The following is a 16,697-nucleotide window of genomic DNA, read 5'->3' as shown; positions in this document are numbered from 1 at the left end:
TCAACAGGAGTTTGGGGAAACTCTCGCAGATTTCTATTGATGTACCATGGAGTACATTTTAACTGGTCGCATCACTGTCTGGTGTGGAGGAGCCACTGCACAGGATCGGCAAATCCTGCAGAAAGTTGTGAACTCCGTCAGCTCCATCATGCACACTGGCCTCCACAGCATCGAGGACATCCTCAAAGGGTGATGTCTCAAAAAGGCGGCATCCATCATTAAGGACCCTATCACCCAGGACATGCCCTCTTCTCATTGTTGCCATCAAGGATGAGGAACACACCTTGATGGAGCCTGAAGACACACATTCAATGCTTTAGGAACAGCTTCTTCCCCTGCGCTATCAGATTTCTCAATGGATAATACCTCACCTCAATACTCTGATGAAGGGTCTTGGCCTGAAACGTCGACTGTATGCTTTCCCGTAGATGCTGCCTGACCTGCTGAGTTTCTCCAGCATTTTGTGTGTGTTGCTCAGATTTTTGTTTGCGAAATTTAACCTTCCTCAATATTTGTTTTTGCTCACTTTTTGCACTACTTATTTTTTTAAATACATTTCTTATTGTAACTCATAGTTTTTTTATTATTATGTATTGCAAAACAACAAATTTTACAACATATGCCAGTGATATTGAACCTGATTCTGGATAATCTGTGATATTGGTTGAGGGATCACGATAGCCAATGCAGTGAGTGATGGTCTTTGCTATTCTTTGAGATTGTTGCAGTCAGTTGTGAGATTCTAATATTTCATCCAAATCAGAGAAACTCTTATTGTACAGCCCCTCACTCAGTGCTATAGCTTGGGCAAGGTTCTGGACTGGATTTGAACCCACAGCATTGCAAATCAAATGCAACATTGCTAACTGCAAGTGTTGAGGAAGTAGAGATACTACAGATGCTGGAAATCTTGAGGGACGGACACACACACCCCAAAGTGCTGGAGGAATTCAATGGGTCAGGCAGCATCTATGGAGAGGCATAAAGAGTCGACATTTCAGGCTGAGACCCTCTGTCAGAACTGGAGAGAGGAAGGGAGAAGAGGCTAGAATGTGGGAGGAGGGGAAGGAGTAAAGTCTGGCAGGTGAAGGATGAGACCAGATGAGGAGGAAGGTGGTGGATGGGGAAGAGGAGGATAAAGTAAGAAGCTGAGAGATGACAGGGAGGTGATGAGCAGGTTAGAGAAGGGATAGGAGGGGAATGGAAAAAGGGAGAAGGGGAGGGGGAAGTAATCAGCAGAAGTTTGAGAAATCAATGTTCACACCATCAGGCTGGAGACTACCCAAATGGAGTACAATGTGTTTCTCCTCCAACCAGAGTGTGGGCTCATCGTGGCAGTAGAGGAGGCCATGGACCGACATGCCAAAATAGGAGCGTGAATGTGTTAAGAGAAGAAGAAATCTCTGCTGCCTGTCACTGCTTATTGAATGCTGCTGGTTTTATTTGTGGATACCGATGGGTTCAAACATCCTGCTCTAAATCCCTTTCCTGTTTCTCCTCCTCCAAATCCTGTAAACTCTGAAATGTCAAAAAAATAGGAATCCATATTTTAAATCACACCAAGGTTTATTCACTGTCTTCTACCTATTAAATACTTGCTCCCAATTTCAAATCCCTCCAACACATCACTCCAAGATCCTCCACCTTCCTCTCATGTTCCCCATTCCATGACTTCTCCTGTACCAGCCACCTAGAAGCAAGTGTTCAATCACTCTTAGGTCCTGAACTCATGATTCAAGATTTAAATTTATTTATCACGTGTACATCGAAACTTAGTGTGAAATGCATTAACAATCAATATACAAGGGGGTGCTGGGGAGCCCACAAGAATCGCCACACATTCATAGTATGTCCACAATGCCCACACTCGAGAATTCCTTCTCTAGAATCTTCAGCTAGCAAGTCGAGACCGGGTCCCGGAGCATTCCCTCCAGTTCCCACTCCCCCTATTACTGCCCTGTAACCTATTGTCTATCACGTGTACCATTCCCACAATGATTCTCCCCTACCATGCACTTACACAAAGGGCAATTTGAAGCACATAATTAACCTGCCAGAGGTGTTCAAGAAACTCTTAGAGAGCACATGAATATCAGATTAACACACACGAAGTGGAAGAACTCAGCAGGTCAGGCAGAATCATCTATGGAAAGGAAAAAAGCCAACATTTCAGGCTGAGACCCTTCATCAGGACTGGAAAAGAAGAGGGAGGAAAGCAGAATAAGAAGATTGGGGGTGGAGGTGTACAAACTCAGAGGTGATAGACAAGTGAAGCCATGTGAGAGAGAAGGTAGGTGGGTGGGGGAAGAGTGATGGAGTAAGAAGCTCGGGGGCGATAGGCGGAAAAGATAAAGGGCTGGAGAAGAAATCTGATGAGAGGAGAGGGGACCAAGGGAGAAAGGCAGGAAAAAGGACACCAGAGGGGGATGATAGGCAAGTAAGGAGAAGAGAAGTAGTGAAAGAGGAGCCAGAATATCAGAATCAGATTTATTATCACTGACATATGTCGTGAAGGTTGTTGCTTTGTGGCAGCAGTACTTGTGGTAAAAATTACTATACGTTACGATAAAAAATATATATACAAAATAAATAATGCAGAAAGAGAGCAAAATAGTGAGGTCGTGTACATGGGTTCAATGTCCATTCAGAAATCTGATGGCAGAGGGGAATAAACTGTTCCTGAATTGTTGTGTATGCCTTCAGGCTTCTGTACCTCCTCTCTGATTAGTAATGAGAAGAGGGCATGTTGTCATGGTGATGGTCTTTAATGATGATTGCCGCTTTCTTGAGGCACTGCCTTTTGAAGGTACCCTCAGTGGGGAGGCTAGAGCTCATGATGTAGCTGGCTGAACATGTAGAGAATGAAGGGATATGAACTTTGTGTAAACAGAGGGAATAGTTTGGTTAAGTGGTTAATTAGTCAGCACATCATTATGGGCCAAAGGGCCCATCTCAGTACTGTACTGTTCTATGTTCTACCTTTGGTACAGAGAAGGAATTCAGAGGACACAGAGGGACCACAGAGAGAACTCACAAACACCACACAAACAACACCCAAACCCAAGTCACTTTATCCTTCAGATGCCTTGAAATGGTGGAATTAGCTTGTTAAATGCAAGTTCCTTTTTCCTTTTAGGCACATAATTTTTTTCCAACCAACCAAACCTCTAATATAAGCGAAGGCAATTTTTTTCTCTATCAGCTTTAAATAGCAAATAAATCAATGCTGCTATCTTGATAACCTATGCATAATCTGTGTGTCCACAGCTGAATAAGATCTCCTTGAGGCTGGGGTTGCAAGGTGACTGCAGTCCTAGAAACCATACCAACTTGAGGTGGATCTTTGCACAGAATGCAGAGTTCAACCAGACAGCTCAAGAGAAGACGCTGGATTTATCAGCAATATTTACAGAATGAGCAGGAATTATTAAGTATTGAGAAAAACTGACAGAAACCAATGTTAATTTAAAAATCATTCCATGCTAGCCCATAAGATTATGGAAGGCATAGACAGAATAGATAACCATCATCTTCATTGCTAGGGAGATTGAATTCAAGAGCAGGGAGGTCATGCTGCAACTATACAGGGTACTGGTGAGGCCGCACCTGGAGTACTGTGGGCAGTTCTGATATCCATACTTGGGGAAGGATATACTGGCTTTGGAGGCAGTGCAGAGGAGGTTCACCAGATTGATTCCAGGGATGAAGGGGTTAACCTATGAGGAAAGATTGAGTCGCCTGGGACTATACTCTCTGGAGTTCAGAAGAATGAGAGGGGATCTTATTGAAACACATAAAATTTTGAAAGGGATAGATAAGATAGAAGTAGGAAAGTTGCTTCCATTGGTAGGTGAGACTAGAACTAGGGGATATTGCCTCAAGATTCAGGGGAGAAGATTTAGGACGGAGATGAGGAGAAACTGCTTTTCCCAGAGGAGAGTGGTGAATCTGTGGAATTCTCTGCCCAAGGAAGCAGTCGAGGTTTCCTCACTAAATGTATTTAAGATACAGTTAGATAGGTTTTTACATAGTAAGGGAATTAAAGGTTATGGGAAAAAGGCAGGTAGATGGAGCTGAGTTCACGGACAGATCAGCCATGAACTTATTGAATGGCGGGGCAGGCTCGATGGGCCAGATGGCCTACTCCTGCTTTTATTTCTTATGTTCTTATCTTTATTTATAAACACAAGAGATTCTGCAGGTGCTGGAAATCCAGAGTAACAAACATGAAATGCTGGAAGAATTCAGCAGGTCAGGCAGCATCTATAGAGGAATAACCATTGACATTTCGGACCAAGACGCTTCATCATCCATGTCTTTATTTTCCCAGGGCTGAAATGTCCAATGCCAGAGAACATGCATTTAAGGTGAGGGGGGATAATTTTAAAGAAAATGCACAAGGCAAGCTTTTGGAACAGCTTCTTCCCCTCCGCCATCAAATTTCTCAAAGGACAATAAACCCATGAACACTACATACATTTTGCTCTCTTTTTCCACTAATTATTTCTATTTTATATTTATTATTGTAATTACAGTATTTATGTATTGCACTGCAAAACAATAAATCTCATGATATGTGTCAATGATTATAAACCTGATTCTGATTATTTTTTTTTTAAGAAACACAGTGAGTAGAGAATGCCTAGAATGAGCTGCCTGAGTTGGTGATGAGATTCAAGATGTTCTCAGATAGGTACCCAAAAGTGTAGGAAATGGATGGAAAGATTATGGACATTGTGTTGGGTATTTAATGACTAATATAATTAGCTTAGCACAACATTATGGGTGAAAATTATGGGTTGTTACATTTTCTATTCTGAGAGGAGTGAGGGGAATATGGACAGAATAAAAATGGGATTAATATAGGATTAGTGTAAATGGTCAGCGCAGGCTCAGTGAACAGAAGGGCTTGTTTCTGTACTGTTCTGCTGTGACTATTTTAGACTGCAAATCCAAACATTTTACACTTGTAAGCATTTTTGTAAACAAGAAAAAGGGGCGACACAATAGGGTACAACAGGTAGCACAGAGGTTAGCGTAACACTATTACAGCCGGGGTTCAATTCCACCGCTGCCTGTATGGAGTTTGCATGACTGCATGGGTTTTCTCCAAGGGCTCCGGTTTCTTCCCACAGTTAGTGTGTGAATCAGTCACATGATGCAATTGGGCTGGAAAGGCCTGTATCTGTAAATAAATAAATAACCGAGGGTATGGTGAGCATGGAAGGACAGGCACAAACAAGCCCAAAGTCTCCCGGAAGGCCATTAATTCCTGTTGACTTCATTTTATTGCATTGAGGAAGCTGGCAGATTTACAGAGTTTCTGTTTCAAGTTAGCACACACAAAACCCTGGAGGAACTCATCAGGTCAGGCAGCATCTAAGGAGAGGAATAGAGAATTGACGATTCAGGCAGAGACCCTCCATCGGGACTGGAAGGGAAAGCGGAAGAAGCCAGAATAAGGTGAGGGGAGGGGAGGGAGTACAAGCCGGTAGGTGATACTTAAAGACAGGTGAGGGGGAATGTAGGTGAGTGGAGGAAGCGGGGGAATGAAGTCAGAAACTAGCAAATTTAGTAATCTGGTGTAATTTAGGTGCATCAGAATTAGCTTTGAAATTAGCACACTTATCACCTGCCAGCTTTTACTCCTTTCCCAGGTTCACTCATTGCTCAAGCAACAAAACTGCAAATGCTAGAAATGTGAAATAAAATAGAAAGTGTTTGAAATATTCAACATGGCAGATGGCAGACATCATCTGTGATTACATATAAAGTTCAATGTTTCTGTGCTTTGATCAGTAAAGATTAGTTTTATTTGTCACATGTACATCAAAACATGCAGTGAAATGCATCACTTCCAATGACCAATACCGTTCAGAATGTGCCGGGGGCAGCCCACAAGTGTCACCACACTTCCAACACCAACATAGCACGCCCACAACTCACTAAGCCGAACCAGTACATCTTTGGAATGTGAGAGGAAACCTACAGTCACAGGGAGAACATACAAATTCCTTATAGGCCACGGCAGAAAATGAACTGGATCACTGATACTATAAAGCATTATGCTAGCCAGTACACTATCATGCCATTTGTTACTTTAGAATTAAGGGTCTCCTTTATCTCCTCTGTTACAAGAAATTACCCATCAACAGTACGGTGCAAAAATCTTAGGTACACATACATAGCTACGGTGCCTAAAACTTTTACACAGTATCGTATTTGTCAACGTGGAGCGGAGAGAAGAGTTTGTAAATCTGGAGGGAACAAAGGATGTTGGGAATGGCCAGGGTGGAGCATCATGGGAGGGGTGTGGGACAGGTGGGAGAGGCGGAGTGCCGGGATGGGGAAGTGGTGCGGGTGCAGACACATCCAGCCCTGAGACACCAGGCAAGGTCATTTGATTCTAAATAATTGGTTTATTGATCATAACAGAATGTCTCTCTGGTGCTTCCTGCTCCCTCCCCTCTCTCTGCCCCCTTCCCACTCTCAATCCACAACAGAGACCCATAAAAGAATCAGGTTTATCATCACTTACATATGTCATGAAATTTGCTTTTTTTGTGGCAGCAGGCATTTACAGAAAAATGAAATACAATAGTATCTACAAAAATATACATAAACAATGACGGACAAGCAACCAATAGACAAATTGAGCAAATTAAAAAATAACACTGAGAACCTGATTTGTCGAGTCCTTGAAAGTGAGTCCACAAGTAGTGGAATCAGTTCAGAGTTGAGGTGAATGAAGTTATCTGCGCTAGTTCAGAAGCCCGATGGTTAAAGGATAATAACTGTTCCTGATCCTGGTGGTGTGGGACCCAAGGCTCCTGTACCTCCTTTCTGATGGCAGCAGTGAGAACAGAGTGTGACCTATATCATGGGGGTCTTGGAAGATGGATGCTGCTTTCTTGTGGTAGCACTCCATGTAATTGCACTCAATGGTGGGGAGGGTTTCTCTGTAAGACTGGGATTTATCCACCACTTTCTGTAAACCTTTTCATTCTTGGGCATTGGTGTTTCCATAATCTCCACTGTGCATCTGTAGAAGTATTTATTTCAAGTTTGCAGCATCTATGATTTTAATTGCCTTTTGTTTTAATCGTCCCAGCCCTCCTTTGAAAGATCTAATTCCCTGTTGGACATTCATGACAGAAGAGCAACCTTTCCCTCACTCAAATTACCTCCGCCTACTTTCTGCCTTTATGACAGATGGTAGATGGTGTTTGAAGTCAAAGTGAGCAACAGAAGGCAACTTTCCCTGAGTACAGTTTGCATGACTGAGAATGTGAATCTATCCAGGGATCAACCTAGAGATCATTCTTAAATTATCTCAAGTTTTGCATCTTAACTGGTCCCCAACAGTCTAGTTCATATTTTTGTCACTGTGTGTATTTGTGAATTTCATGTTTGTATTTCTTTTATTTCATTTAGAGATATGGCACAGTGACAGCCCTTCAGGCCCAATGAGCCTGTGCTGCCCAATGACACTAGTGTACTGTGGGAAGAATCCAGAGCACCCAGAGGAAATCCATACAGTCATGGGGAGAACATACAAACTCCTTACAGACAGCGGTGGGATTGAAGCAGGTTGCTGGTACTGTAGTAGCGCTACGCTATCATGAACCCTGTGTTGTAAATCACTCTGCCATATCTTGAAACAATATCTTGCTTTCATTTGGAGACATAGTGAAATGAAACTGAAGAGATTATTATACAGAGGGTCAATATAGATATTATGGACCGATCTAACTTTGTGCAGTAACTGTTCTATTAATTTGAAGAGACTGTTCAAACATTGAATCCTTTGATTCAATTAATAAGTAAATCACTATCTTCCTCCCTGTCTTATACCTCAGGCCTCCAATAAGCTATCAAACTTCTCTGCACTACTTCTAAGATTCAAACACTCTTCTTCCACCTCAGTCCCCGATAATGGAAGTAAACAAGATGGCGGACAGTGGAAGTTATCACTCACCAGTGGGAGGACTTCAGTTCAGTAAGGGGAATAACGAAGGACAGTCATTCAATAACCTTATCAGCATTGAGTGATATTGTTGCTCCAATGAATCCAGGTGTCTCTTAGATTGCATTAATGATCTTGTTCCTTGTTTGAATCAAATTGAATCAATAATGCAGACTCGGCTGAAGAACAGCTTCTATCCCACTGTTATTACACTATTAAATAATTCCCTACTATGATAAGTTGGACTCTTTACCTCACAATCTACCTTGTTGCGACCTGGCACCAGGGTAATGTAGCAGTTAGCACAACACTATTACAGATTGGGGCGGAGTTCAGAGACATTGACTGTACAGAGTTTATACATCCTCCCTGTGAACGCGTGGATTTTCTCCAGGTGCTCCAATTTCCTCCCGTAGTCCAAAGACTTACCAGTTGGAAGGTTAATTGGTCATTGCAAATTGGCCTGTGATTAGGCTCATATTTAATAGGTGGGTTGCTGAGAAACGTGGCTCGTTGGGCTGGAAGGGTCCTGTATTGCGCTGTATCTCTAAATAAATACTTCAACCTTTATTCTGCATTCTGTTATTGTTTTACCTTGTCCTATTTCAATGCACTGTTGTAGTGAAATAACCTGAATGGACAGGTTTTTCACTTCAGCTCGGTATATGTGACAATAATAAACCAATTTACTTCAAGGCTATACCAGTCATGACGCTTTTTGCCAGGTGTTTTACGTATTTGGATTACTCAACAAGGGCAATGACATCATCTGTACATGTATTACTGTACCAACTAGGCAAATATAGGCAGGATGAATCATAAACTGTTATGGAGTCATACAGCACTACAGCACAGATACAGACCCTTCAGCCCATCTCGTCCATCGAGTCTATTATTCTTCCTAATCCCACTGACCTGCCTCTGGACCACAGCCTCCATACTCCTCCCATCTACGTACTTATCCAAACTTCTCTTAAATGTTGAAATCTAACCTACATCCATTACTACTTCTGGCAGCTCGTTCCACACTCACCACCCTTAAACATTTCATCTTTCCCCCTTATCCCATGACTAGTCTCACCCAACTTCAGTGGAATAAGCCTCCTTGCACTTAACCTATCTGTACCCCTTATAATTTTGTATACCTTTATTTGTATACCTTATTAATGTGAAAAAGACTAAGGAGCTAGTGGTAGACCTGAGGAGGGCTAAGGTACTGGTGACCCCTGTTTCCATCCAGGGGGTCAGTGTGGACATGGTGGAGGATTACAAATACCTGGGGATACAAATTGACAATAAACTGGACTGGTCAAAGAACACTGAGGCTGTCTACAAGAAGGGTCAGAGCCGTCTCTATTTCCTGAGGAGACTGAGGTCCTTTAACATCTGCCGGACGATGCTGAGGATGTTTTATGAGTGTGGTGGCCAGTGCTATCATGTTTGCTGTTGTGTGCTGGGGCAGCAGGCTGAGGGTAGCAGACACCAACAGAATCAACAAACTCATTCGTAAGGCCAGTGATGTTGTGGGGATGGAACTGGACTCTCTGACGGCGGTGTCTGAAAAGAGGATGCTGTCCAAGTTGCATGCCATCTTGGACAATGTCTCCCATCCACTACATAATGTACTGGGTGGGCACAGGAGTACATTCAGCCAGAGACTCATTCCACCGAGATGCAGCACTGAGCATCATAGGAAGTCATTCCTGCCTGTGGCCATCAAACTTTACAACTCCTCCCTTGGAGGGGCAGACATCCTGAGCCAATAGGCTGGTCCTGGACTTATTTCATAATTTACTGGCATAATTTACATATTACTATTTAACTATTTATGGTTCTATTACTATTTATTATTATGGAGCAACTGTAACGAAAACCAATTTCCCCCAGGATTAATAAAGTATGACTATGACTATTTTGTAAATGCTTTCTTGAAAATCCAGGTAAACAATTAATCCAATCACTGCATTAAAAATTACTCTCACCATAATACAGGAATATTGGATTTCCTGCCACACTCATTGAGTGTGTTCATTGATGTTTGGGTGCACCAGTTCCAGCTTTTTCCCTCCACACTTTACCTTTACTTCTCTTTCATTTTCATTTAAAATCAACATCACATTCTTCTCCGAACTTCTAACACTCCCTGTTCAAATTGATATTCTTCACTGAAAATTTCATTCTAACTTCCAATATCCCAAGATAGGGAAATGAAATTCTAAATTTTTGAATTACTTCATTCACTCATTCCCTTGCTCCCACAGATTAAAGGCGAGTTCCTTACAATAATTGTTCTGAATCTGTCTCCTTTCAGCCTCCGGTAAGCCTTGACATTTCACCTAGTTATTTACAGGTTGTTAATTATCGAGCACTGGGTTCGGAGCCTGCCACTAGTGGGAAGAGCGAACAATGCGTTTACTTGGAGGCTGAGTCTCATTTCAAGCATGCACATGAAGTACAACATTTTTATTCGTCTTAGGGGAAATGGCAAAATGCAAGTCCAGACCAAGAAAAGAAAAAGCAAATCATTTGGCCCACAAGTTATGGTTTACCTTATGTTACCTCCGCGCACTGCTGTAGGAATTGATCAGAGCCGGAGAGTGTGCAAGTCAAGATTAGCTCAGTTTCACATGGCTGGAATGTGCTGCTTGAAAGATCATAGAAACATAGAAAACCTACAGCACAATACAGGCCCTTTGGCTCACAATGCTGTACCGAACATGTCCTTACCTGAGAAATTACCTAGGGTTACCCATAGCCCTCTATTTTTCTGAACTCCATATACCTGTCCAGGAGTCTCTTAGAAGACCCTATCATATCCACCTCCACCACCATCACTGGCAGCCCATTCCACGCACTCACCACTCTGCGTAAAAAACTTACCCCCGACATCTCCTCTGTACCTACTTCCAAAAACTTTAAAACTGCCCTCTTGTGCTAGCCATTCCAGCCCTGGGAAAAAGCCTCTGACTATCCACATGATCAATGCCTCTCATCATCTTATACACCTCTATCATGTCACCTCTCATCCTCCGTCGCTCCAAGGAAATAAAGCTGAGTTCACTCAACCTATTCTCATAAGGCACGCTCCCCAATCCAGCCAACATCCTTGTAAATCACCTCTGCACCCTTTCTATGGTTTCCACATCCGTCCTGTAGTGAGGTGACCAGAACTGAGCACAGTACTCCAAGTGAGGTCTGACCAGGGTCCTATATAGCTGCAACATTACCTCTCAGCTCCTAAACTCAATCCCACGATTGATGAAGGCCAATACACCGTATGCTTTCTTAACCATAGAGCCATCCTGCGCAGCAGCCATGAGTGTCCTATGGACTCGAACCCCAAGATCCCTCTGATCCTCCACACTGCCAAGAGTCTTACCATTAATACTATATTCTGCCATCATACTTGACCTAACAAAATGAACCACCCCACACTTATCCGGGTTGAACTCCATGTGCCACTTCTCAGCCCATTTTTGCATCCTATCAATGTCCCGTTGTAACCTCTGACAGCCCTCCACACTACCCACAACACCCTCAACCTTTGTGTCATCAGCAAATTTACTGACCTATCCCTCTACTTCCTCACCCAGGTCATTTATAAAAATCACAAAGAGAAGGGGTCCCAGAACAGATCCCTAAGGCACACCACTGGTGACCGACCTCCATACAGAATATGACCCATCCACAACCACTCTTTGCCTTCTGAGGGCAAGCCAGTTCTGGATCCACAAAAGTTTCTCCTTTGATCCCATGCCTCCTTACTTTCTTAATAAGCCTTGCATGGGGTACCTTGTCAAATACCTTGCTGAAATCCATATACACTACATCTACGGCTCTACCATCGATGTGTTTAGTCACATCCTCAAAAAATTCAATCAGGCTTGTAAGGCACGACCTGCCTTTCACAAAACCATGCTGACTATTCCTAATCATATTATGCCTTTCCAAATGTTCATAAATCCTGCCACTCAGGATCTTCTACATCAACTTACCAACCACTGAAGCAAGACTCACAGGTGTATAATTTCCTGGGCTATCTCTATCCCCTTTCTTGAATAATGGAACAACATCTGCAACTTTCCAATCCTCCGGAACTTTTCCAGTGCCCATTGATGATGTAAAGATCATCGCCAGAGGATCAGCAATCTCCTCTCTCACCTCCCACAGCAGCCTGGGGTACATCTTGTCCAGTCCTGGTGACTTATCCAACCTGATGTTTTCCAAAACCTCCTGCACATCCTCTTTCTTGGTATCTACAACATGCTCAAGCTTTTTGTCATCCCTACAATCGCTAAGATCATTTTCCGTAGTGAATACTGAAGCAAAGTATTCATTAAGTACCTCTGCCATCTCCTCCAGTTCCATACACACTTTTCCACTGTCACACTTGATTGGTTCTATTCTCTCATGTCTTATCCTCTTGCTCTTCACATACTTGTAGAATGCCTTGGGGTTTTCCTTAATCCTGCCCGCCAAGGGCTTCTCATGGCCCCTTCTGACTCTAATTTCTTTCTTGAGCTCCTTCCTGCTAGCCTTATAATCTTCTAGATCTCTATCATTACCTAGCTTTTTGAACCTTTCGTAAGTTTTTCTTTTCTTCTTGACTAGATTTAAAACAGCCTTTGTACACCACGGTTCCTGTACCCTGCCAGCCTTTCCCTGTCTCATTGGAACGTACCCATGTAGAACTCCACGCAAATATCCCCTGAACATTTGCCACATTTCTTCCGTACATTTCCCTGAGAACGTCCATTTCCAATTTATGCTTCCAAGTTCTTGCCTGATAGCCTCATATTTTCCCTTACGCCAATTAAACACTTTCCTAACTTGTCTGTTCCTATCCCTCTCCAATGCTATGGTAAAGGAGATAGAATTGTGATCATTATCTCCAAATTGCTCTCCCACTGAGAGATCTGACACCTGACCAGGTTCATTTCCCAATACCAGATCAAGTACAGCCTCTCCTCTTGTAGGCTTATCTACACATCATGTCAAAAAACCTTGAGCAGTGGAAGATTCAATATGTAAATAGGCTCATTACTGAAAAGAGGGGAAAATGAGCAGGGCTAGAGGGAAAGAGTGGGGAGCAAGACCAATTGATCAGCTCATAAAGAGGTAGAAATGAGTTGCCTCCTTTGCGCCTTAAATTTTGAAGCTCTGCCAAAAAATCTGTCCTGGCCTAAACACATTGGTCACAGCCAAGAAAGCTCACCAACACTTCTATTTCCTTGGGAGGCTAAAGAAATTCGGCGCATCCTCGTCAACATTTACCAATTTTTTAATCAATGCTCTACAGAAAGCATTCTTTCTAGATTCATCATGGCTTGGCAAGACAAATGCTCTGCACGTGACTGCCAGAAACTGCTAAGTTGTAGACACAGCTCAGCAAATACAGAAACCAGCCTCTCCTCCATTTCTCAGTGCCTCGGTAAAGCAGTCAGCATAATCAAAGACCAACTCACCCCATTCTTTCTTCTCCCCTCTCTCATCAGGTAGAAGATACAAAAGCCTGAAAGCATGTACCACCAGGCTCAAGGGTAACTTCTATCCTACTGCTTTAAGATTCTTGAATGGACCTCTTGTACATTAAGATGGACCCTTGGCTTCATAATCTACCTCAAAATGATCTTGCACTTTGTTGTTTACCTGCAGTGCACTTTTACACTTTATTCTGCATTGTTTGTTTATCTACTTAGAAATATAGCACGAAATAGCCCCTTCCGGCCCATCAAGCTGCACCATCCAGCAGTCCCAATTTAACCCTAACTACATCATGGGACAATTAACCTACCCAGAACAACATCTTTGGACTATTGGAGGAAACTGGAGGAGCCAGAGAAAACCCACGCATTCCATGGAGTGGACACCGGGATTGAACATGGAACACAAAGAGCTGTAATAACCTAGCTCTAACTGCTATGTTACCATGGTGCCCATATGGTTATTCGAGCTCAATGTAATGATTGATCTGTATAAGCAATATACAAGACAAACTCTTCACTCTATCTTGGTACGTGCGGCAATAATAATAAACCAATTCCAAACTATTCTCAACCAACTTTTAATAAATACCTCGCCACCTCTCTCTCATTGCACTTCCACCCTGCAGGACAGTGCTCCTGAAAACACAGTACTCTGAAAGACTGTCATCAAACGAATGAGGTTCTGAACTGGAAGAAGGCCAAATTTGAAGAAATGAGAAAGAATCTAAAAAGCGTGGATTGGGACAGGTTGTTCTCTGGCAAAGATGTGATTGGTAGGTGGGAAGCCTTCAAAGGGGAAATTTTGGGAGTGCAGAGTTTGTATGTTCCTGTCAGGGTTAAAGGCAAATTGAATAGGAATAAGGAACCTTGGTTCTCAAGGGATATTGCAACTCTGATAAAGAAGAAGAGGGAGTTGTATGAAATGTATAGGAAACGGGGTAAATCAGGTGCTTGAAGAGTATAAGAAGTGCAAGAAAATACTTAAGAAAGAAATCAGGAGGGCTAAAAGAAGACATGAGGTTGCCTTGGCAGTCAAAGTGAAGGATAATCCAAAGCGCTTTTACAGGTATATTAAGAGCAAAAGGATTGTAAGGGATAAAATTGGTCCTCTTGAAGATCAGAGTGGTCGGCTTTGTGCGGAACCAAAGGAAATGGGGGAGATCTTAAATAGGTTTTTTGTGTCTGTATTTACTAAGGAAACTGGCATGAAGTCTATGGAATTAAGGGAAACAAGTAGTGAGACCATGGAAACTGTACAGATTGAAAAGGAGGAGGTGCTTGCTGTCTTGAGGAAAATTAAAGTGGATAAATCCCCGGGACCTGACAGAGTGTTCCCTCAGACCTTGAAGGAGACTAGTGTTGAAATTGCGGGGGCCCTGGCAGAAATATTTAAAATGTCGCTGACTACGGGTGAGGCGCCGGAGGATTGGAGAGTGGCTCATGTTGTTCCGTTGTTTAAAAAAGGATCGAAAAGTAATCCAGGAAATTATAGGCCGGTGAGTTTAACGTCGGTAGTAGGTAAGTTATTGGAGGGAGTACTAAGAGACAGAATCTACAAGCATTTGGATAGACAGGGACTTATTAGGGAGAGTCAACATGGCTTTGTGCGTGGTAGATCATGTTTGACCAATCTATTGGAGTTTTTCGAGGAGGTTACCAGGAAAGTGGATGAAGGGAAGGCAGTGGATATTGTCTACATGGATTTCAGTAAGGCCTTTGACATGGTCCCGCATGGGAGGTTAGTTAGGAAAATTCAGTCGCTAGGTATACATGGAGAGGTGGTAAATTGGATTAGACATTGGCTCAATGGAAGAAGCCAAAGAGTGGTGGTAGAGAATTGCTTCTCAGAGTGGAGGCCTGTGACTAGTGGTGAGCCACAGGGATCAGTGCTGGGTCCATTGTTATTTGTCATCTATATCAATGATTTGGATGATAATGTGGTAAATTGGATCAGCAAATTTGCTGATGATACAAAGATTGGAGGTGTAGTAGACAGTGGGGAAGGTTTTCAGAGCCTGCAGAGGGACTTGGACCAGCTGGAAAAATGGGCTGAAAAATGGCAGATGGAGTTTAATACAGACAAGTGTGAGGTATTGCACGTTGGAAGGACAAACCAAGGTAGAACATACAGGGTTAATGGTAAGGCACTGAGGAGTGCAGTGGAACAGAGGGATCTGGGAATACAGATACAAAATTCCCTAAAAGTGGCGTCACAGGTAGATAGGGTCGTAAAGAGAGCTTTTGGTACATTGGCCTTTATTAATCAAAGTATTGAGTACAAGAGCTAGAATGTTATGATGAGGTTGTATAAGGCATTGGTGAGGCCGAATCTGGAGTATTGTGTTCAGTTTTGGTCACCAAATTACAGGAAGGAGATAAATAAGGTTGAAAGAGTGCAGAGAAGGTTTACAAGGATGTTGCCGGGACTTGAGAAACTCAGTTACAGAGAAACGTTGAATAGGTTAGGACTTTATTCCCTGGAGCGTAGAAGAATGGGGTCGAGAGGGAAAACAAATCAGCCACGAATGAGCAAACTCGATGGGCCGAATAGCCTAATTCTGCTACGTCTTATGGTCTAATACAAATTGATCAATTCTTAGAGAGACAATGAGTTGCTTCCTCCTCTACCCTTGAATTGTGAAGCACTGCCAAAAAAAATATATCCTCTCATTTAAAATTCCCCTCCAGTCTCTCATCGCATTTCCACCCTGCTGGACAGTGTTCCTGAAAACATGGTCATTTGAACTGTTGCCATTAAACTAGCAGGAACCCGCTGGAGAAGTTGAGAAGGGGATTCTGCTGTTAAGAACACAGGCACAAGACTCCATCGAGCAAAATGCTGCAAGCAAACCAGTATTAACCAACAGTTCCAAACAGTCTTGCTTCTCTGCATCAGATCAGAGAACCCAGGAGTTGCCTTCTTTGGATCAAAGAAGAGCAAGAGGACATTTAGTAGGATAAACCTGATGCTGCCTGGCCTGCCATTTCCACCAGCATTTTGTGTGTGTTGCTATTTCTTTATTTGATTTAGAGATACGGCACAGCAACAGGTCCTTCTGGCCCAACGAGCCCACCCATGTAACACATTAACCTACTAGCTAGCATGTCTTTGAACTGTGGGAGGAAACTGGAGCACCCAGAGGAAACTCGCATAGTCATGGGGGAACGTACAGAGAGTGGCAGAATTGAACCCGAGTCACTGGTGCTGTATTAGTGTTATGCTAACCGATACACTACCATGCTGC

At 42.9% G+C, this 16,697-nt stretch overlaps 1 protein-coding gene across 2 annotated transcripts in view; it reads right to left on the bottom strand.

Moving 5' to 3' along the window:
- lasp1 (LIM and SH3 protein 1) overlaps positions 1–16,697 on the bottom strand; it is a 193,969-nt gene that overhangs the window by 49,183 nt on the left and 128,089 nt on the right. The gene's annotated exons all lie outside the window — the stretch shown is intronic.

Source organism: Mobula birostris, chromosome X (assembly GCF_030028105.1).
Source record: "Mobula birostris isolate sMobBir1 chromosome X, sMobBir1.hap1, whole genome shotgun sequence".
NCBI classification, from domain to species: domain Eukaryota; kingdom Metazoa; phylum Chordata; class Chondrichthyes; order Myliobatiformes; family Myliobatidae; genus Mobula; species Mobula birostris.
Note: the sequence above shows the minus strand (reverse complement) of the source record. Positions and strands in the feature narration are given on the sequence as shown.